Source organism: Monodelphis domestica, chromosome 4, assembly GCF_027887165.1.
Source record: "Monodelphis domestica isolate mMonDom1 chromosome 4, mMonDom1.pri, whole genome shotgun sequence".
Lineage (NCBI taxonomy): Eukaryota > Metazoa > Chordata > Mammalia > Didelphimorphia > Didelphidae > Monodelphis > Monodelphis domestica.
Window position 1 is genome coordinate 298,363,905 of NC_077230.1, and position 24,539 is coordinate 298,388,443.

The 24,539-nt window shown below is 37.7% G+C and overlaps 1 pseudogene; it reads left to right on the forward strand.

Moving 5' to 3' along the window:
* Window positions 1-14,316: 14,316 nt before the first annotated feature.
* On the forward strand, window positions 14,317-14,415 carry LOC130454160 (U6 spliceosomal RNA; annotated as a pseudogene).
* Window positions 14,416-24,539: the final 10,124 nt, after the last annotated feature.

The following is a 24,539-nucleotide window of genomic DNA, read 5'->3' on the forward strand; positions in this document are numbered from 1 at the left end:
AATCATTGCCAATCATTGTTCCTGCAAAATGCTTATCTTCATTTTCATTAACCTCTAATGAAAATTTAGCTTTTTGTCGTTCAGCTGTTTCACTTGTGCTTGATTCCTTGAGACCCTATGTAGAGTTTTCTTGGCAAAGATACTGGAATGGTTTGCCATTTCCTTCTCTAGTGTTTCTCCTTTAACAGATGAGGAACTGAGACAAATAGGGGTTAGATGACTTGCCCATGGTCACACAGCTAGGACATGTCTAAGGCCAAATTTGAACTCAGATCTTCCTGACTCTATGCCTGATACTCTATCCACTACACCATCCTTCAAAGCTCAGCTGTAATGCTACCTTCTATATAAGGCCTTTTCTGATCCCCCCACTTGCCAGTATTACCCAATTATTTTTGTACAACTCTCTCTGGTGCCATCTCTCCAACTCAACTCATAAGATTTTGCAGATTTGGTCCCCATAGGGGATGAATACTCTCACAGATTTAAGAGTACCCTAGGGATCCACACTCCTAAACTACAGGACAATTACAAAAAGTCCACAACTAAAGAGATTAGAAGAGACCTCACTAGTGTGGAGTAAGGGGTGGGGAACATCTGGCACTTGGTGGGGGGTGGGGTGGGGCAAAGCACTTGGTCTTTAAAAGGTTTGCCATCACTGCTCAAGGGTTTTGTTTTTTTTCCATTTGTTTTAATTTTGGTTTTGTAGTAAGCATTTATTATGTACCAAGCACTGTGCTAAGAATTGGGAATGCAAATACAAGAAGAAAGAAAGAAAGATAAGTCCGTGCCCTCAAGGACATTACATTCTAATAGGGTAAGGCAGCACAGAAGAGGAAGCTGAAAAGGATAAAAATACTTGATGGGGTATGAAAGAAGTCCAAGGTGTAGCCTGGTGAAAAATAAGGAGATGAAGCTTGAGCACTCTCCTTTATTGAAAGTTCTGGGTGGAGATATTCAATGAAAGGGAGGTTCTGCAGGGGCAGAGAGTATTGTGAATTTCAAGATGGAAGTGATCTTCAAAGTGATCTTCTAGGATAAAAAGTTTTCTGGGGCATGACAGAGAATCTGGAAATGCAACCTAGTGAGAAGTAGAGATAAACTCTTGCTACTCACCACTTTAGCTCCCCAAGCCTCCCCTGATGTGCATCCTTTTTATTCAAAATGCTCAAAATGACTCCACTGATTCTTAAATATGAACATGTACTAAAAAAAAAAAAAGCTAAAGTAGTCATAACAATTTTTACTCTAAAGAAGATAAAAGCATCAATAAAAAAATAACTGTTATTCTTTTTTTCCCCTAGCATCTGCAGTGAGTGGCTTCTCCCTCTCTGTCTTTTTCTGACTTCTGTACTCAGTTTGTGTCTGACTTTTGTAGCTCAATGCAGTGTTTCCTTGGGTTTAATGATTAGTCTCTACCTTGTGATGAGAAACACCAAAAATATTTTCTGTAAGGTAAACAGTCCCTATACATTTGTCCCATAATCCCCAGACAATTATTTGATTGATCTTGCTTGATGAATTTATCCTTCAAAATTCTGAAAAAAAAGTCATATGTAAATGAGCTGATGGATCATAGTATCATAGTCATATTCATCTCAATCAGTGCTTTTCTTTCAAGTAAGTCCTCTTAGTAAATTTATCTTAGGATCAAGTTTCTCTCAGATCTTCAGTACTGTCTCAACATGCTTTTCTTACACAAATGTATAATTTCCCCCCCTTTCAACAAACAAAATGTCTATACACAAAAGGTGACAGTATTTTAATCTTAAAAAAAGAAATATAGGAAAAAGGGGCGTTCTGAGTCAGGCCTGTTTCAGACCAATCTAACAATTTATATTCAGAATTGAAATTGTGTGAAGTGGAAGTTTAAGGGTATCTTGAAATAACATGATTTACCCCTTTTAGTCACTATTCAAAATGAGAGAATTCTTTACTAGTAGCAATGCAATGATCCAGGACAATTCTGAGGGACTTATGAGAAAGAGCACTAACCACAGCTAGAGAAAGAACTGTGGGAGCAGAAATGCAGAGGAAAAACATAAAATTGATCACGTAGTTTGATGGGGAAATATTTGGGGATTTTGACTTCAAACGATCACGCTAATGCAAATATGAACAATATGGAAATACATTTTGAACAATGATACATGTATAACCCAGTGAAATTGCTCATCAACTCAGGGAGGAGGGAAGGGAAGAGGGGAGGAAAAGAACATGAATCATGTAACCATAGAAAATATTCTAAATAAATACATTAATTATTTTTTTTAAGTTCATTTAACACTTGCCTTGTATGGGAAGATTGTCAAACAAGGATAGGGCATTGATTCAGATAAATTCATATTTAAGATCCTACCAGATTTGTCATGGTGGTCTGCCTGGTCATTTGAGGAGGCTTAATTCCTCTGGGGCTACGGTTTTATATTTAAAAGATTAGGGAAATGGGTTAGCACCCTTAGCACCTTGGACCAATGAAATCTGGAGGGTGATTTCATTGCCTCTTAGGGGGAAAAAACCAAAATGGCCAAATTTAAGCATCACTGGAAAAGGAGCTTATAAAATCTCTGGATAAAAGAAAAACAAAAACAACCAGCAAAAAGGACAACAAACATTTTAATAATCCTCTTGAATCAGTGACCAATACAAAGGGAAGGAAAACCAGAAATCATTGGCTTTTCTCTTTTTTGAAAGGAACAAACCCCATATCTTAATGATCTGATCTATGTGATGAGTTATGCTAAAACCTTAGGTCACCCTGGCACTGTACTCAATACTTTGCAAATATTGGCATGGGACCCTGGGTTTCCCTTGGACACCCTAAACCCTAGAAGTGTTTCAGGTCAAACAGAAAGCAGGAAAATTCCTTTCCTTCCTGGCAGTCTTGTTAATGCTGAGGAAAAGGTGACTCTGGGCATCAGAGACTCACAATAAGGAGAGACCTCTTAAGAGAAATATTCCCCTTGGTTTCTCCCCTAGATTTTGATATGGACACAGATATACATCTTCTGGTTATACTCTGATACCACTGGGCTGTATCTAGGACATCTACTTGCCCCCTAAACTGTGGCTGGTCACCCTCAATATCTTCAAGACACGAAACATCACTTTAGCCTTGGTCAAATAACAAACATCCCCCATTTCTGCCCAACCTCATTCCATTCCATCAACTCTAATCAAAAAAATAAATAAAGCCCAGAACACATTTCCTCTAGGAGGCAGTGTCCCACCTGCACTGTCCTCCCAGCCAAATTCAACATGAATACCAAATTAATAAATTTCTCTTTTTATTTTTAAGCTGTTATGATGTCTTGTATGGTTGCAAAGGGTACCTATCCTGGGTATCCTGGGGCTCACCTCAAGCCCCCCACAACAACATCACCTCATTTTTGTCCTTTCAACAACCCAAGGAGATAGGAACTTTTACTATCCCCATTTTACAATTATAAAGACTGAGGCAGACAGAAATTAAATGACTTGTTTAGGATTACATAGCTAATAAGTATATGAGTCCAAATTTGGACTCACATCTTTCTCACTCCAAGTCCAGGGACGTCAAGGGAAAACAAGGACAACCTTTCATTTACTGGGTAGAGTCCCTGAGCCAATTTATGGGTGGACATGAGCATGATCCTTCCCAATTGCCAATGTCTTTCCCTCTTGTTTTCCCTCTATTCTTTTTCTAAATCTTGTGTGTACTTGGGAATTTACATGACATTTTTCTCATTAGGATGGAAGGTTCTTGAGGATAATTGTTTTTGCTTTTCTTAGCATAGTATAAGGTATCTAAATGCCTATTGACAAAATGACTAACCAGAGCTGCACAAAATGGGCCAGGCATGGGCAATGGATGCTGGTAAATGTTTAACTACCAGTTCTCTGGGAGCCAAAGTGTACATAGGACAGATTTTAAAATTTAATTTATGCTATTAACATTTTCTCCATCATTTAATTAAGGCGAAACAACCAATAAAATGATAAATCAAGCCTTGGTTTTTAGTGTTTGTCAATTTCTGAGTTGTAAATGCTCATATTGAAAACTTAACACTTGGCTCTCTTGAGCCAGATTGAGCACGACGGCCTCCACATAATGTTGCTGAATCAATGAGGCCACCAACATATTTGATTTTTCCTTATACTACTTCTTGAGTCACTTCCTCAAGTTCAAGAGTTGGTTGAAGTAACTGGTTATAGTTATCCTACAGAAGAGAAGATGTATGGTGGGCATACTAGCTGTCTCCAAATATTTAAAAAACTGTTACATAGAAAAAGAATTAAACTTGTTCGGCTTGATCCCAGAGAACTAAAGTAGGAATAGAGGGTAGAACTTGCAAAGAGGCAATTTTATTGTTGTTCAGTCACTTTGGTCAGATGTCTGACACTTTGTGACCCCACTTGGGGTTTTCTTGACAAAGATACTGACTGGAGTGGTTTGCCATTTCCTTCTCTAGTTCATTTTACAGATGAGGAAACTGAGGCAAACAGGGTTAAGTGATTTTCTCAAGGTCCCAAAGCTAGTAAGTATAGGAGACCAAATTGGAACTCATGAAAATGAATTTTCCTGAATTCAAACCCAGCACTCTATCCACTGTGCCACCCAGCACACTATGCAAATTTAGGTTGATTTTATGCTCAATGTTAGGAAAAAACATCCTGACAATTAGAGGAATTCAGAAATGGAATGTTGAATAGATTACCTAGAAAAACATTGCATTCCCTATGGAAGAATGGAGGAAAGGGGAAAATGTCTTCTAATAAAGGATGCCTTTTAGGATAAAGGATATAGTTGTTTCTGGATGAATGGAACTAGATGATTACTGGTCCCTTCCAATTATGACTTTTTTGATACTATGCCCACTTGTACCTATCTTCAATCGATCAACAAACATTTGTTAGATGCCTATTATGTGCCAAGCATTCTACTAGGTGCTGGTGATTCAAATACAAAAAAAAGTAGATAATCCTTACCCACAATGAGCTTATATTACATTGAAGAAGAAATGAAGTCCATATTAAAAAAATATATATGTCTATATATCAAGCTAATAAATATGTATGTATATAAATATATTTATGTACATATAAAAATAATTAAATGTGAGATGGTTTGAGAGGGAGGGCATTAGCAGATGAATAAATGAATACATTAAACTTTATTGTATTATTGACACAGAGCATGGGAACACAAATAGAAAAGTAAGGCGGTCTCTAGTCTCAAGAAGAGAGCACTCTGATGGGGGAGATATAGATGAAAGGTTTCACCTATAAGTCAGATGGAAAGGTCCTATGGTCTTAAGGGTAAAGCAATAAAGTAGATGGTAATACTTTTTTTAAAATGTCATTTCAGGGGGCAGCTGGGTAGCTCAGTGGATTGAGAGCCAGGCTTAGAGACAGGAGGTCCTGGGTTCAAATCTTGATCCAGACACTTCCCAGCTGTGTGACCCTGGGCAAGTCACTTGACCCCCATTGCCTAGCCCTTACCACTCTTCTGCCTTGGAGCCAATACACAGTATTGGCTCCAAGACAGAAGGTAAGGGTTTAAAAAAAAAATAAATAAAATATCATTTCCACTGATAAAATTTTATCAGCTTCTAATGTTGAATCATTTGACAGTTCCCAGCACTTTGGTGGCCAAGAATGGGACTTGAATACCTGTGCACTTGCAGGAGTAAATATGGGTTTGCTTCCCAGAGTGATGCCTGAGGGCACTGGGCTAAAAGCACTACCTTCCCAAGGCTCAGAAAGGGAGATGGTGGTGGTGGTGCTTTGACTTGCCTGAATGCCCTGCCTTCTGACTCTCCCTCAAGAGGCTCTGAGGCTCCAGCTAGGCTGCTCTGGCTCTCCTGTGAGTGGCAGGTGATAGACAGATGGTAGAGATGATTGGCCTTTTCTCTCCAGGACTTACTTCCTTGAATGATGGCTGTGAGGGTTTTACAACAAATTGATTTGTTGTATTTCAACCTAGTGAAGGAGATCTGATTGATACTATTTATCTACAGTTCGGACTTGGAGGTCACAGCATTCCAAGACTGATAATCATATAGGATCTCCGGGGGGAATTTGAGTCTTTGCACTTAGAGATAGCTTGGGAATGTTAAAAGTATTATGCAATTTCCCAAATGCAATACTGTCTTCTCTCTTCCTCCTCTTTCAATTTAATTCTGGGTCCAACTCCCTGCACAAAAATAGAATAAACTGCAAAACCCTTTACATTTGGCATACCAAGAGCCATCACAGCACAAATGTAGCTGTATGATTCTTCTCAGTTTCAGTTCTGTATCCTGTCTGGCCACACACCTTCTCAAATCCCTTTTATCTTTGCCTCACTCTATCTTTGAGTTATCCATGGAAACGATATTCCAATCTCTTTGAGAGGGTTCCTTTTGATGTTGCAGTGAAGGTGATTATTTACATATCTTTTGTGTTCTGGACTTTTAACATTATTTTAGGGACCTATAGGGGGAAAATCATTCATTTTTCATTCAACATATCTGTTGAATATGCCAACTCTTTAATGTACTTCTTTAGAAGGAAAGGCATAGTTTCACTTAAAAAGATCAATAAGCCAAACTTGGCTCCTGCCAAGAGATAAATCACATAAATTCAATTTGTGGTTCTTTCTTGAGCAAAAGGAAAAGAGGTTAAAATAGGTGGATTCCCTTGGAACACGGATTTTTTTATAGTACAGTTTATCTTTACATGGTATCATTCATGTCCAAAGCGTTCAGCACAGCATAGGACATATAAGGGGCACCTGTTGCTAGGTTATACCATCTCTAGCTCTGTTAAAATGGGTGAAAACGGTGTAAAGAAAGATGAGTTCGTGATCTGAGGGCATACACCAGACAGTCTTTTTCCAAGGGTGAAATTAAGGAAAGATGGACATACGTTGGAGCGTGGAGCTTTAAACAGAATAGTGGTGTGATCAATAGAGCTACTGAAGTTGAATCCAGCTATTACCACACACAAGACCTTAGTATTCCTCAGCTCCTCCTCAGGAAGAAAAGGTCAGAAGCACTTTATAGCTTCGCCCAGTTCCCACAGTAGGGTGTCAGCTTGGTGACTGGCCAATGCTTGGAGGCACCAAGGCATGGAAGGGTGTTGGGATTTTTTACTTAGGGGAGCTGGACTCATATCCCAGCTCTGCTCCTCTGTGACCTTAGGCAAGTCACTCGGCTTCTTTGAGACGCAATTCCTTATATGCAAAATGACAGGGTTTAGAGGTAGCTAGGTGGCACAGTCATAGAGTTCTGAAATTAGGAGGACCTGGCTTTAAATCTAGCCCCAGCCATTTCCTAGCCATGTGACCCTGGACAAGTCCCTTCATCTCATTTGCCTAGCCCTTGGCCTTCTGTCTTAGAGTTGTTACTAAGACAGAAAGTAAGGTTTTTTAAAAAAATGAGGGGGTTTGATTTAATGAGCTCTAAGTTTCCTTGTAGTTCTGAATCTATGTTCTTATGAAATAAGAATGTAGTGATAATACTACATAGCAGTTTGAGTTTTCTCACAACAACCCTGGGAGGTAGGTGGTTATTACAATTATTATTTCCCGCTTTTTACAGATCTGGAAATTAAAGATTCAAAGGATTATTAAATGACTTGCCTGGTACCTAAGAAAAGCTTTGATCCTAGCTCTTTTGGTTTCTAGTTTAATGCTCTTTCTACCAAGCAACATTGTTGCATGTAGAGCTAGTAAGCAAGAAGACAGAGACATAATTGTTGTTCTATTACATTTTTAAAAAACCCTTCCCTTCTGTCTCAGATTCTAAAGTAGAAGAGTGGTAAGGGCTAGGCAATGGGGCTTAAAGTTGCCTGCCTAGCTAGGAAGTGGCTAAGGTCACATTTGAACCCAGAACCTCCATATCTCTAGTCCTGGCTCTCAACCCACTGAGCCACGGAGCTGCCCCCTCCATTCCTTCTAATGCTTAGGGGCCCTTGAAAGAAAGCCTTCTCTGGTATAGTAGAGGTGTTTGAGGGTAGACGTTAGGAGAGAACTAAAAGAAGTCCCTTTGCAAAGTTTGATTTAGGAACCAAAATCTAAAATTGTGTCTCGAGTAGTAAAGAGTTAACAGTTTCTTCCTCCAAGTTCTGTGCTGCTATTTGAGCATTAACCAATCCTCCCCTTTATGCTATTCCAAACACCCACTGATTTGTGTATCTATCACTGAGCAGACGCATTTCTATTATTTTTTATAACCACTTGAACAGGCCATTGTGTATTTTCATTACACCATAATTTTGTATAACTCAGTGGACACAAAGACAATCTAAATGGAAAAACAAGACACAAATGGCAACATTTTAAGAGAAGCTATTCATAGTCCTGTGGCTCCGGAGCTTTTGTCTACATTAGAAGGTCACTGATGATCCTGGTATATTTGTAAATGCAGAGTCCGTTTCAAGGAAAATAGCACATCTTGAGCTTTTCAGAACAAAGATGCTACAGAAATACAAGCTTAAATATAATTATCAGTATGCAGAGAGCAGTCCCGAGTTTTTTTCCAGTTCTATCATTGACTAATTAGGTGACCTTAACTCAAAACAAGTATATTTCCAGGCAGCCAATACAGGATAGAGGTTGAGAAGGGGGAATGATAAATGCATAAAGAATTATAATTAGGAACATCACCAGGGAAGCACTGTGCCAGAAAGAACCACTTGACCTGCTTCTAGAGTGGCCCAGAGCTCAAGAAACTGGAAGATACTTCTGTGCAGGGAAAGGGGTCCTCTACACCAGATTTGGGCAGGGAGGTGGTACAGTAGACAGAAGATCAGGCCTGGAGGCAGGGAGATCTGAATTCTTACTAGCTGCAAGACCCTAGACAAGTCACCTAATTCCTATTTGCTTCAGTTCATCATCTGTAAAATGGGGACACACTGGAGAAGGAAATGACAAGCCACTCGAGTTTCTTCACCAGGAAAACCTTGTGGATAATTCCATGATGTCACAAAGAGTCAGACACAACTGGACAATATCACACCTGATTCTCCCATCTAAATTGGAAACAAATTGTAAAATAGCTGCTATTATTTGGTCAACTGGCATAGACAGTTTTAACTTAGATATAATGATAATAAAGCCTAGAAAATATCCTATAAGGGCAGCTAGGTGGCTCAATGGAGAGAGAGCAAGGCCTAGCGAAAAAAGAGTCCTGGGTTCAAATTTGACCCCAGACATTCCTAGATGTGTGACCTTGGGCAATTCACTTAACCCAGTTGCCTAGCCTTTTCCATTCTTCTGCCTCAGAACCAAAATTTGGTATCAGTTCTAAGATAAATGGGAAAAAAAGGCTTAAAAAATAAAAGAAAATATCCTATAATATTCTCTTGTTTTTAAGCTCCTTGATATCTCATTGTCACAATTCTACAAATGAAAGCAGCTAAGACAGAACTTCGTTTTACTTTAAATTTTGTATGTTGCTCTGACTCCACAATACTTTGCAATCAGCAGGCACAAGGAGTCAGCTGAACTGAATTTAGACCTTCATTAACTCAACTGGGAGTAATTAGCCCCTTCTTCCTTGTTCAGAGTCTCACCCACCCTTCCATCCATTTCTGTTGGTTAACATGCTAAATTATCCGATCGTACAACCTTTATCTTATACCAAGTGGTCTAAAACATTCACTGGCTTTCCATTGCTCATAGGACAAGGTTATAAGACTAGAGATTTAGAACTAGAAGTGCTCTTGGATATTATTTATGCTAATATATTCAATGTGAGGAAATTTGAAAGCAAAAGTTTGAATTTTAATCCCAGCTATACAATTTACTACTCAGGTCACCTTGGGGGAAATCACTCTATTCTTTGGGTTTCATCTTTAAAATGCAAGGATTGGCTTAGATAATTTCTGAGTTTTTTTCTTGGGCTAAATCTATGCTTCTCTACACTTGTCAGTTTGTCATTCTTTGTTTTCTACAGCACTTACTATAGTACCTACAATATAGCAGGTACTTAAATGCTTTTTGACTGCCTAATATCCAATTGCTTGGTGTAATTTCATAGTTTTCATGTGCAAATGTGTTGAGGACTCCTCTGTTAGATTGTGAGCTCTAGGAGATGAGATCTGTAGTCTAAATTTCCCTTTTTTCTTCCCTTCATGTTTAGTATAAAGAAATGCATATAGTAGATATTCAAATACACTTGTGTAATAAATGCATAGGGTTAACGCAACTATGATTTATCAAGGACCTACTATGTTTAAGACAGTCAGGAGGGGGCAGCTGGGTGGCTCAGTGGATTGAGAGTCAGGCCTAGAGATGGGAGATCCTGGGTTCAAATCTGCCCTCAGATACTTCCTAGCTGTGTGACCCTGGTCAAGTCACTTGACCCCCATTGCCTAGCCCTTATCACTCTTCTGCTTTGGAGTCAATTGGCTCCAAGACAGAAGGTAAGGGTTAAAAAAAAAAAAGACAGTCAGGACTCTGTGTCATGAGAATCTTGGACCCCACTGACTTTATAAATCCCTCTTTATCTTAATTACTCCTTTAATTAGTTAGGTTAAGATAATTTAGAAAGTTTAAGGTTTTAATATCTGGGTGGAGTTGGAAGTAAATTACTCCCTGATTCCCTTCTCTTTTCTCCCTTTAGTTAAATAAGCTTTTATTTTATATTTATATATAGTTTGAACCCTTCCTTTAACCCTCCCCATAACAGCACTGGGGATACAAAGGAAAAAAGATGACTTGTTTTGTTTGGTCGTAGAGGGTAGGTCCAAGAGCAATGGGCAGAATTTGCAAAAAGAAAATTTTTAGCTTGCTGTCAGAAATAAATTAAAAAAATTTTTTTTTAAATTTAGAATATTTTTCCAAGGTTACATGATTCATGATTCCTCCCCTTTTCCTCACTCTTGAAGCTGACAAGCAATTCCACTGGGTTATACAGGTATCATTGTTCAAAACCTTTTTCCATGTTATTCATATTTGCAGTAGAGTGATCCCTTAACATCAAAACCCCAAACATATCCCTATTGCACTATGTGATCGATCATATGTTTTTCTTCTGCATTTCTGCTCCCACAGTTCTTTCTCTGGTTGTGGATAGCGTTCTTTTTCATTAGTTCTTCAGAATTATCCTGGATCATTGCACTGTTGCTAATAGAGAAGTCCATTACATTCGGTATCAGTCTCTGTGTACAATGTTTTGCTGGTTCTGCTCTTTTTGCTCTGCATCAATTCCTGGAGGTTTTTCCAGTTCACATGGAACTGTCAGGAATAATTTCTGAACAATTAGAGTTATCCAAATGTGGGTTGAGCTACCTTGAGAATATACCTTATAACCCTGTCCTATGGGTTTCTCTTTATATGGGAGGTTTTGAAGTGGAAACTGGATGACCAGTTGTCACATATTACAATTGAAATGCTTTCTCAGGGACAGGTTGGACTAAATGGCTGCAGCCAGTTCCATCTATTTCTGAAATTCTGTTGTTCTGATTTTCCAGAAATTATGATGTTCTAAGGTTCTCAATGAGTCAGTAAAACTAAGGGGAGTGTTTATGTTAAAAAAGAATAGATTTTGTGTCAAGGAGTAGCTTGGGATTATTAAAAGCACTAAATCATTTCTTCATTTCAGTAAATCTTCATTTCTAAATGCAATAATGAGAGCTTTGACATATGTTATCTAATCTGATCCTCACAACAATTCTAAGAGGTAGGTACTACAGATATTTTTTCCTGCATTTTACATATGAGAGATGCAATATGGTGTAATGGCTAGAGAGCTGAGCTCAAAGCTAAGAAAGCATGGGTTTAAATCTCATTTCTGCCATACATTGATTGTATCACCTTTGGCAAGTCACTTAACCTCTTAATACTCTAAGAAAGTCAATTAAACTTATAATAGGTGGGTTAAAAGAAGGGTTCAAAACTAACTATATATATAAAATAACAGGTTTATTTAGCTAAAGGGTAAAGGGAAAAAGGGAATTAGGAAATAACTAACTTTTAACCCAAACAGAGATTAAAACCCTTATACCTTCTAGAATTATTCTAAACTAAATTCTTAAATTAGTAATTAAGGTTAAGGGGATTTGGTAGGTAGGATTCTTTGGTAGGGCCAAAGAATCTCACAACACAGGAGTCCTCTTTGATTCAAGCAGTAGTCCCAGTAACAGCTCTGTTGAAATCCACTTGACATCAGCAACACCAGCAGCAACAGTAGGCAGGAACAGGCAGAATATCAAGAAAGCCAAAGAAGAGGGAATCACTGGCTCTCTGGGTCCACCTCAGAAATAACTAATAGAAACCCTCTTTCTTTAGTTCCCCAGCTCCTGAGAATTCTGTATGGAATGTTGGTTTGCAGGATCTCTTGCTTCTTGCTTTTGCTAAAAGCTAATCCTTACAACAGACTATAAATTATAGAGAAGGTACAGACCTGCAATGGTAGAAGGAGCTTTCCCACCCAGGAATTCTGAGTAAATGGATAGTTTCAGTATGAGGATAATGAACCTGGGAGAGGTTAAGTGATTTGTCCATGATCATGAAGTTATTAAGTATCAGAGATGGAATCTGAATCCAGGTCTAGTGCTCTATCCACTAAAACAGAGATGTCCATTACACCACCTGTAAAACTCCTCAGTGTAGCCCATATCAGATTAAAATGCAATTGGGAAATATTTGACAAAATAAACAAAAATGCAAGAAAACATATATGACATTACATTTTAAAATTAAATCTAATATAGCTCACAGGGATCATTATATACAACTTAGTGATCCTGCTTTTATTTGTTTTCTCTTAAATATAAATTTCTTGAGGGCAGTGTATTAAAGAGGGGAGGTTAATTCATATTTTGAGGGGTTCAATCTTTCAGTATAGAGAGTGGGAAAGAGAAGAGAACCTCCCTTCACAAAGCGGGGTTCAGGAGAGACAGCTGATGTTTAGGGTTGGCTCAGAGAGAGGAGAGGGGGTTTGAAGATTTTCCCCCTTCTGCCTTCCCTCCCTAGCTAAAGCTGCTCTCCCAGATTCACTCTTGTCCCTCTTGTCCCCCCTCTACTACTCAAGACCAAAGGGCTTCCCCTGGATCTGTTCACTCACACTTGTTTACAGCTTGGGGAACAGATAACTATTTTAATGTCCACTCAATTAGGATAATACAAAGGAATAACTGGTAGTAAAGAATGGGAAAAGGAAAGTGGGGAAAAGGGGTACCTATCTCTATCTAAACCCTTTCCTCCCCTTCCTCAAGTTTGGGGGAACTCAGGCCTTAGCAGCCTAAGCCCTTTGAGAGAAAAATCAGGTTGACTCACTCCTGGGCAACAGTAGCTGAAGTAAAGACTGCTCAGGTTTCTCTTCAGAAAGTCCATTCAATTGGGAAATGTTGGGGGGAAAGATTTCTAGTCACCAGCAGGAAAAGTGAGTAACCCTCAGGAGAAAGTCTTTTTTTTCACCCTCTCTTTTCAGCTTCTCAAGACTGAGATCAACCAACTCCTCTACCAGCTGGAGTCTTCTCCTCTCCTCAGGCCCCTTCCCCCATCAAGGATGATCAGTTTCATACACTCTTCAGCCTGGCACTTTTTCTTTAGTGCCAGCCTCCCTCACAGCAGGGATTATTTCTTTTGTATACCTAGCACCCTGAACAATCCCTTGTATATAATGGACACTTAATAAAATGTTTGCTGAATTGAATTATAAAGATGAGAAAGGATTGGTAGTTATGCATTATCATCTTGATCACCATTTGTTAGAGGAATCACTAGGCAATGTGGTCAGGCAAGGTTGGCATTATAAGGAGAAACCAAAAAAAGGAGGCACTCCCTCCTCATTCCCTCCTAAACCACACTTTTGTAATGTGATCTTAATCATTCTTTTCTAATCCTTCCTTATACTGTCTAGGAATGTGACACTCCCTTAGTCATTCTTCATTCTACCCCTGGGAGAGACCACCAATTTGACAGGGAAAGGAAACAAAAGGTAGAGAGTTAACTTGCCTTAAATATCTACATTTTTTCAAAATAAAATTTAATAGTCTAGATTAAGTGGACTTGAACCACGTAGTTAATCTCTCCTGCCATTTAGGAGCTTTAAAAAAGCATTTAATAATTGCTCACTTATACTAAAAGTTGGAGCAGGGGGAAGTTGGGTGACTCAGTGGATTTAGAGTCAGGCCTATAGGTGGGAGGTCCTAGGTTCAAATGTGACCTCAGATCCTAGCTGTGTGACCCTGGGCAAGTCACTTAACCCCTTATCATTCTTTTGCCTTAGAACCAATATATAGCATTGATTCCAAGATGAAAGGTAAAGGTTTTTAAAACACACACACACACAAACACACACACACACACACACACACACACACACCACAACACGCCCCCCCCCCCCAACAAATAAAAGTTGGAGCAACACAGAAAAGCAGAAAAGATTAGCATGGTCATTGCACAAGGATGATGCACAAATTCATGAAGTGTTCCATATTTTTTAAAGCATTTAATTAAATCAAATCTATAAGATACTCTTGGGATTATAGCTCAAAGCCCTCCAAGATAGTATTAAAAAGAATCCTCATTATTTCAGATCAAGGCTTAAACCTCTGATCTATTTAGTTCTGTGAATTACAAACCTTTGTAAATCTTGAAATCTCTCAGACTTGTGAATGTTAAAAATTTCCCCATCGGGGAATTCTTAATTGGAACAAATTCCCTACTGAGAAATATTCCCCATTTTGATGTGAGAACTCGCCAGGATCAGAAATGGGAGGACCTCGATTCCACCTGTACTTTAGACTGCTTTAGGGCAGAAAACTCCTTGCTAAACAAAGAAAGTACTTGGATCCATGCTTATGGTGGGGCAAGGAGTTCTTTGAGCCAGGCCTGTTTTTAGAATTGATACAATGGGATGCTAGGTACCTAAAAGGGTACAAGTTTTCTCTTGATGAGATTAGTTGACTCAGCTCTGTTTTCTCTTGTTCAGACTTACTGAGGAGATTGGTCGACTTAGCAGGAATTTAGATGGGCAGTTCTTTGGAAAGCGTCTACAGTGATTGGTAGATGTAGGGACTTAGGGGAAGTGACATGGGAGAAAAACCCCTATATAAGAAAAAGCAGAATCTCTTGAGAAAATATCCTTTTGGAGAAATCCTTTTGGAGGATCTCTGATGAGGATCGCTTGGGAAGAATCTCTTGAGAGAGGCTCTGGAGAAGGGAAGCTCTTGGAGGACAATCTCTAAGGAGGTCTCGCTGGAGTTCCTCTAAGGGGACTCTGTCCCTCTGGAGGCTCTGGAGAGAGGCCCTTTGGAACAGTGGCTGAAAGGCTCTTTAAGGAGGACTCTGGCTGGAACTCTCTCTGGTGAAGTCAGCTGAGATGGAGCTGGCCTGGTGTCACTAGAATCCTTGCTTAGGCAGACCTTGTGGTGAGTGTTAAAAGACTGACTGACTGATCTCTCTCTCTTAAGACTCAGGTCTAGGCCATGTTGGCTAAAGGCCCTTCATACTTATTTCCTTTTCCTCTCTTTCTCTCTTTTCTTTAATTCCACATTTGTATTAATTAAAATCTCTATAAAACCCAGTTGACTTGGGTATTTGAATAATTGGGAATATTTCCCTGGCGACCACCTTATATTTGATTTAAAAACCAAGACACTGTAGTGAAACATATTTTCTGTGGTCAAATTTACTCACCCTCTCTTATATCTATCACAATTTATATCTTCCACTATTTTAATCACTACAGTTTAAGACCTCAACCAATTTTAAATCTAACACCTTGAACTGGCTTCCTCCATTTCAGTCCCTTTGTGCACAGCAAATAACAGACATGAATTAAAGAGCAGTTATAGTTCATAGTTTTATATGAAAAAAAGACTGGAATTAGACAGTTTAAAGAAGCAGAGAAATTTAGAAGTCTCTGTCATTTATTGGCAGAGGTGGGAGAGAGGTTTAAAACTCTATTTTATTTTTGCTGATGTGACTGCAAAAATATGGTTTCAATGACTTTGGATTGCCCAAACTATAAAGATAATTTTTAGTGTCTTGAGTTAAATAAAAAATAAGTGGTTGCCATGGGAAAAATTCCCAAATATGAAATACCCAGGTCAGCTGGGTTTTATGGAGATTTAAATTAATACAAATGAAGGAATTAAGGGAAGGGAGAGAGATAGAGTAAGAGGAAATAGTAGGAAAAGGCTAGGGCCTAGTTTGGCCTAGGCCTTTCTCTTTAAGAGAGAAAACTAAATCAGGCTTTTATCTACTCACCACAAGATTTTGTCCCAAGAAAAACTCCAACTAAGTTCAGAGGTCCAGCTACTCCAACTAGTCCGAGATCCAACTCTTTCAGAGAGCCTCCTCTGACTCCTGACCTCCAATTCAGCTTCCAAAGCTGAACTCACTTCAGAGCCTCAAGCTCCTTCCTTTTAAAGAAAATTTTCTCTTGTGTCACCTCCCCTAAATTTTCATGTCTACCAATCACATTAGATGCTTTTCCTAGGACTGCCCATTCTTAGTTTCCACCACTCTTTAGTTCTCACCTTCTCTGGGTAGATTATATCTTCTGAGTACTTCACACCTCTTTGCTAAGCTTGCCCTTTGTAAGTTGCTTGACCATTTAGTGATTAATTTGACCTTCATAGGTACTTAGCACCCTTTTGTATTAGATCTAAAAATAGATGTAGCTTAAAGACTTGGCCTCACTATGAGTATGGGTTGGGGACTTTTTTATTGTTCAGTAAGGAGTTTTACAACTTTATCTTCCCCTAAAGTATGCCTAAGTATGGATGGAGTAATGTAAAGTTCTCAATACATTCCTAACTGTAAGAGTTAAAATTTGGGGGGGAAAGTGAGGCAGGTAGAAATTAGTTTCTCTCTGCAAGGAGTATTATATTTTTAGAGTTTTATTTAAGATAAGGAATTTAAGAATATACAAGTAAGAAAAGCGCATGGTAGGTGGGCTGAGAGGCCCGTTCAAATTTCACTCACATCATGAGATGCATCTGCTCTGAAGCAGAAGTAGGAAAAGAAGACCCAGTAGCCTTTACAACCAGGCTAAATACCCCATCTCACTCTCAGCCCAGGTGAGGTTACAAGGCATTCTGGGAAGTGAGCAAGGACTTCTGGGGAATGGAGTCCAGAGTTCAAGTCTCCATTTTTACATGACCAAGTACCTTCATTGTTTAAAATGGGGAATAGCCTTAACCAAATGTTCTAAGGTAGAGTCTGAGAAATTTTAAGATTCACACTGATTCCTATGCACATGCTTCATATACACTTATTAGATTTTTTTTCTTTTTAAGAATCTGAGGCCTCAGCCACTAGAACCAAATCCTCATCATCTGCCCTTCTTCAAAACTGACATTGAATCTCATGCCTTGAAGCCTAGACTCAGTGACCTCTTTCTGTTCATACATCCCCTTAAGAATCTCACTCCAGGAAAAGGAGAAAACAATGTCGATTGCTTGGACTTACAATTTCCATAATTCATAGTTAGGTTTCAGAGCCTTTACTGGCCTGCAGAGAAGTTGGTCTAAATCTTTGGTTACTCTGGTATTAATACTGTACCTGATTTTTTCTTTTCTTCTGGTATCTTTTCCTTTTTCTATTTAATAGAAGGTGAAAAGGGACCAAATTGCATTTGGGAAATTGTGAAGTGTTTTTTAAATAACCGTAAGCTTCTCCTTAGAATGCAATACCATCTTAAAACAAAAGGAAACAATATTATTCTGGTGGTACTTTATGGATGAGTTATACTGTTGGGCTCCAAAAGAACTAAAACTGGGGAGGGGGGAGGATCAGCAAAAGGCAACAAAGTAGTACATGATGTCATTGGTCTTCGGTAATGAGACAAACAATAATACTATAAGGCAGAACAGGTTGCAACAAAATAATAAAGAATTGCACAGGAGAAACTGCTGAAAGGATGTTATTAGAAAGAAGAGGAGGTAACTTGGTTACCTAGTGAGAGTGAACATAGTGAGCTTGCTGCATTGGTATTTACACAAGTAAAAAGATATTGGAGAAGTTTGGAATCTGCCATGGAGTTTATAGACAAGAATCACATAGAATGTGAACAGATGGTGATCTGCATCTTCGGATGGAGTGCTCATGTAGACTAGATCCAAAGTTCCATCAAAGTATTAAAAACACTAGGTATCTTCAAATTTTAAAATATATTATACAATGATTTGTGTGTTATAGGGAAGTTAAACAGAAGGGATCACACTAATTATATATATATATATATATATATATATATATATATATATATATATATATAAACAGGTTTATTAGCTAAAGGGACAAGGGAATGGAAAGGGAATCAGGGAGTAACTTATTTTTCTAACCTACCCAGATATTAAAATTTTAGCCTTTCTAAATAACCTTAATCTAACTAAATGACAGGATAATTAAAGATAAAGGGGATTAGTAAAGTCCACAGGGCCCAGATTCTCACAACACCAGAGTCCTTGGTTGGGTCATGCAGCTGTCTCAAGATGAGCCCTCACAAGGTTCAGGAAGGGAGGAGGATTACACACACACACACACACACACACACACACACGTGTGTGTGTGTGTGTGTGTGTGTGTGTGTGTATCACTCACTCAACCTCTCCTTAAAGATGATCCAATTCCCAGGCAGCTCCAAAGTTGGTTTCCTTCAGAGACCCTTCCACATACCCTTCTCAGTCTGCTTCCCAGAGGAAGAGAGAATCAGTTGCCATTTTTCAAACTGCCTTAGAATGCTGACCCAGTCTTTGCTCTGTGGAATCTTGGTTTGAAGGCTGTCATCCAGCCTTGCTAAATTCCTTTGTTATACTTGCCTAGGGTCACATGACTAGGATCCTCAATGCTTTTGAAGTGATGTTACATGATGCATGAATTTTCTCAGTGAGAACTTTATGTGGGCTTCTCAACTTTATCTATCTTCTTAAATGATATTTCAAATTCTTCACATAACACATTTAGGATTGGGGTGTGAGGTACTGATGTACTGATGATGAAAAGAGATCATTATAGAAAGGCTGACAAATTTGTCCTATTTTCCAGCTATTCCTTGTCCTCCTGCCAGTTTCATTTATGAATGCTCTTAGGATGATATGGCTCATTTGAATCTCATGCCAAGCTTCTGGTAGGCTTGTTTTCATTTACACTGTTTAATGAAACAATATTGCTTCATAAAATATCTTCCACCAGTCTTGTCTATAGTGTTTTAATAATTATTTTGTAAATAGATTGTTTTGATTACACAAAATCAGGAAGTTTTGCATGAACAAAGAGCAACTAGGATAAGGGAAAGCAACAATTGGGGAAAAAAAACTTTTTTACCTCAAATGTCTTTGATAAGGGTCTGATAACCAAAAGAATAGAGGATTAATGCAAATATGTAATACAAAGAGCCATCTCAAGATGAATAAGGAGTCAAAGTTATAAGCAAATAATTTCCAAAATAATTATAAACTATAATAAATATATGAAGAAATGTTCCAGATTACTAACAAACATGAATCAAAATGAATCTGAAGTTTTATATCTTGAACTCAGCAAATTGGGAAAGATGATAAAAGACAAACATTATGTTGAAGAAGCTATGAAAAGGCACGTATACTAATATACTATTGGTACCCCCATAAATTAGTTTAATTATTCTGGAAGGTATTTTTGAATGAAAAAATGATTAAAATATTCCTTACTTTTGACCTCTCAATTCCACTTAGACATATACTCTAAGAAGATCAAAGATAGAATGGCCTTATATGTGTTTACTTATATAGAGTTCATATATGAACTCATATACTCACATGTATATAGTATACATATATATATGTTTATAGTATTCACTTATATCAGCACAGTAGCAAAGAACCAAAAATAAAATGCATGTCCTTCATTGAAGTATGTTTAAACAAATTCTGGCGTATGAATTTTACACCATTAGAAATGAATTGGAAGAATTCTGGGAATCATAGGAAGACATATTGAAAATTAAGTAATCAGAATCAGGAAAATAATACAGGCAACCACTGCAACAGATTTGATGGGAAACCCTCCCTCCCAAATCAAATACAATCTTTATACTTTTGTGATGACCTGGGTTTATTTTGGAATAGAATTGAGAACAACTACCTCTTTTCTTTTGCATAGGTAGGAAATTGTGAGTGTAAATTAATATTGCATATACTATCAAACCTGGTTACTATGTTGGCTGATCTTGCTGAACTGCTTTCCCCCACTTTTTTTATTCTTTGTTTGAAGGACTAACTCAGTGGCTCTCTCCTTACTCTAATTCTTACTTCCTATACATAGCAAAATGAAAGGAGGACATATATTTGGAAATGAATGTGATTTTATAAAAACAAAATATATATTAAAAAAAAACTTCTTACCTTCTTTTTTAGAATTGATACTAAGCATAAGTTCCAATGCAGAAGAGCAGTGGAGGCCAGGCAATTGGGTTAAGTGACTTACCCAGAGTCACATAGCTAGTAAGTGTCAAAGATCAGATTTTAACCCAGGTCTTCCCTTTTCCAAGTGTAGTTCTCAATCCACTGAGCCACCTATCCTGATATAAATATCAGGACATAAAAAATTGGAAAATGAGGGAATGTCCCTTGACTGGGGAACAGCTGAACAAATTGTGGTATATGATGGTGATGGTATACTATTGTGCTACAGGGAATGATGAACTGCTTGATTTCTATAAGAACTAAGAAGGCCTCCATGAACTGATGCAGAGTGAAATAAGCAGAACCAGGAGAACACTGTACATAGTAACTGAAGCACTGTGGGATGATCAAATGTAATTGACTTTGCTTCTAAAACTGATGCAATGATCCAAGACAACTCTGAGGGACTTATGAGAAAGAATGCTATCCACATCTAGAGAAAGAACTATAGGAGTAGAAATCCAGAAGAAAACATGATTTATCACTTGTTTGTATGGGCATAGGATTTGGGGGTTTGATTTTAAAAGATTACTCTATTACAAAAATGAATAATATGAAAATAGGATTTGAGTATGATAATATATGTATAATCCAATGAAATTTCTTGTCAACTCCAGGAAGGGGAAGGCAAGAAGGGAAGAAGACAACAAGAATCATGTAACCATGGGAAAAAAATATCAGGACATATCAGATATAACTTTCCTGATATAAATAAAAATTGAAAAATGATTTTATATTGTAAATATATGATGTCCCTTAAAAAAGCAATATAGTTAAAAGAAAAACATGATTTTATATTCTAAACCTTTTTATGCAAGCATGTTTGTGGTCTAGGGCAGGTTCTGAGTAAGTTCTAAGAACACCTTGTTGTGGTGATTGCTTTACCTCCATAAAACTTTTGCAGAAAATAATAACTAAGTTCTTTGTCTTTTTCTATTTATAATTCTTTTTGTACAGATGGCTCATTGAATAGGTCAGTCTGGAGCTTTGGTAATGGCACACATTATCTTTTTAAAAAATCTTTATCCTTTCTTTTGAACTTTGTTCCATCTAAACAATGGTCTATTTTTTTCTTCATGAATACTGTAATGAGGTAGTTAAGAGGTTTAGTAATAAGATCACTGGACTTACAGTCACAATGATTAGAATTCAAATCCAGCATCAGGCACTTACTAAATGTGTGACCATGAAAAAATCTTAACCTCTCTTATCCATAGTTTCCTCTTTTGTAAAAAAAGCAGGAAAATAAGTCATGGCATTGTAAGGATCAAATGAGATATTATATGCAAAGTCTTTGTAAACTTTGTTTGCTATAATGACTATGATGATAATAATGACATTTCTTTGAGAACATAAGGAAAGAAATTTCTCTCTTTGCTTCTCTTAGGGGATATAACTATCATCCATTCAGTTGCAATTTCCTTTTGTCTTCTGCAGTCATTTATCATGCAAATTTCAATATTGACACTACTCAGTTCTTCCTATTGTAGTGGAAGTTAATTAATTGATTTTAAGAGATCTCCTATTTAAAGTATTCTGAAATAAGTATTTATACGTGATCTAAAAACATGTTGTTTTTTTTAAACATTCTGCCCCTTTTCTGCCACTACCATTGTGGAAACAGAAGGGGGCAGCACAAGACTGGGGGCAATTTGGTATTTTTCTTTGTATCATGGACTGCCCACCACAAAAAATTCATTGTGTATTGTCAAATGGTAAGGCCCTATATTATGTCACTGAGACATCACATTAGGTCTTTTTGGAAACTTGTGCATACAAACATAATCACGAGTTTATCTGAATGTAATACTTTATAGTTTACACCTATAACCCATCTGGGAGGTAGGTTGTATCTGATGATTTTAATACTTAAAAAAAGATTTCTTATTTCAATAGAAGGATTATTCCTCTCTCTCATGGCCAGTGATACCCCTAGTGAATGATTTCATGAATTTTATGGCCAAGAAAATTCATTTCCTGGTGATAAATTTGGTCTTGACGTATATATGTCAAGACCAAATTTACATATATATATGTATAAATGCTGTCTTTGAACCTAGGAAACTCAAAACTTAAAGCTTTTTCCAACTTGGTAGGACCTATCAGAGTTTGAGAATGGTTTCAAGAATGAAGCATTATCTTCTCATCCCAATGAGGCATCAGAGTAGGACTTGGGTTTAGGAAATAGGTGCTGCAGATAGCATTAGCTTCTTACAAATGAGGAAACTGAGGCTTAGAGAAATTAAATGACTTGCCCCTTAGAAGCTGAGTTAGAAGCACTCAAAAAGGGATTTACAAATCCAGCTAGGGAAATGAAACATTAATCAATTGACAAGCAAATATTAATCCCTAACATGTGCAAAACCTTGTGCCAGTGACTAGTCATATAAAGAAAAAAAAATATGAAATTCTCCTTGCCTTCTAGAAGCTTAGATTCTATTGGAGATAAATTTGAAAATTTAAGAATAAACAAAATACATACAAAACAGACACTTGGTAATGCAGGGAGAGAAGACAGCAGTCTGGGAGGGGAAAAGGTTTTATGTAGAAGGTGGTGCTTGAGCATAAGTGAAAGAAACTTAAGGATTCTAAGAGGAGGAGGTAAGGAGAGACACTGGATTCTGAGACAGAAGCGTTGTATGAGGGGAACACAAACAACTTTAATTCAATTCAACTAAATTTGAGGATTCCAATATATACACAGGGAGTTTAAAAAGACAGAATATGATGAGTTTATAGGAGTAAAAGGCTCTAAGAAACCTTAAGGTAGCAGAAAATACTTTTAGTTGGAAATCTCAAAAAAGGCCTCATGGAAAGTTTAGCACCTGAGATTAACCTTGAAGAAAGAGAAGGATTCTGAAAGATGAAGTTGAGGAAAGAATTCATTTTAGGCATGCTAGAAAGTTGGCCTGGAGACATGGAGATGGAAGATAATTATCACTTTTGGACAGCAGCTAATAGTCCAGTTTGGCTGGAATATAGGGAATAACAAAAGGTAAGACTGGAAAAGTGGTTTGGAATAAGGTTATGAAAGCTTGTACTAAGTCTTATTCACAATAGGAAGCCAATAAAAATAGTTGATCAGAGAAGTGACATGGCTAAATCTGGTTGATAAATTATTTTGATGCCTATGGAGTCCTTGAAGTGGGAGAGATGGAGGCAGCAAATTACAAAATACAAAAAAAAAATTACAAAGACTAATTACAATAGTTCATGTGAAAAGTGATGAGATATGTGAAGATTAAAATTGTAACCCCTATCTATTTTTATATTTTAATCACCAAAAGTGTAAATATCCTACTTAAAAGTTGAGTATGGAGATCTGCCCATTTTTAGATCTAATCACCAAAAGTGTAAACATACCACTTAATCATTAAGGGGGAGGTCTGTGACCCATGTGTGCAATAGTGAGTGATGAATCAGAATCGACTGACTGACTCCTAGGAAGTCCTAAAGCAGGACTTCCAATGTGATTGGTAAACATAGAATTAGGGGAAGGCACAGGAAGTGACTCAAGAGAAAGTGTCTTTAAAAGAGAATGACAACTTCCTGAAGGAGTTCTACTGGCAGTTCTTCATTCTTTGAAGTAGAGGCTGAAGGAGAAATCTTCTGAATGGACCTGAGACCCTGTCCTGATGAGACTGTTGGATTGACATGTGGTGAGTGAAAGAGCTGACTTCTTTCCTGGATATTTTCTGAAGAAACTAGCCTCAGGAGAAACTAGCCTCTTGAGAGAGTTTTTCCCCAGGTCATCAGCTTTGCTGAGGCCAGCTAAGAACCAACTCTTCCTGCCCAGGTTGGGCTAGGGGCCAGAAGTAAACTACTTAGTGCTTAGGCTAGATATCTCACCCTATCTTCTCTCTGATTTTTCTTACTTCACTCTTTCTACATTTTGTAAATAAATTATAAATAAATCTCTTTGGAATTAATATAAATTCCTGGCAAGCACACTCTTAAATAATCCAGTCCAACCCTTTTAAAATTAACCCCTTTTCCCACTTACAGAAATAAGGGAAGTTGTGGTAATAGAATCCATATGACTTGGCAGCTGGTGGCACAGTGGATAGAGTGCTGTGCCTGGAGTCAGGATGACCTGAGTTCAAATCTTTCCTCAGACAATTACTAGCTATGTGACCCTGGACAAGTCACTTAAGTTCTACCTCAGTTTCCTC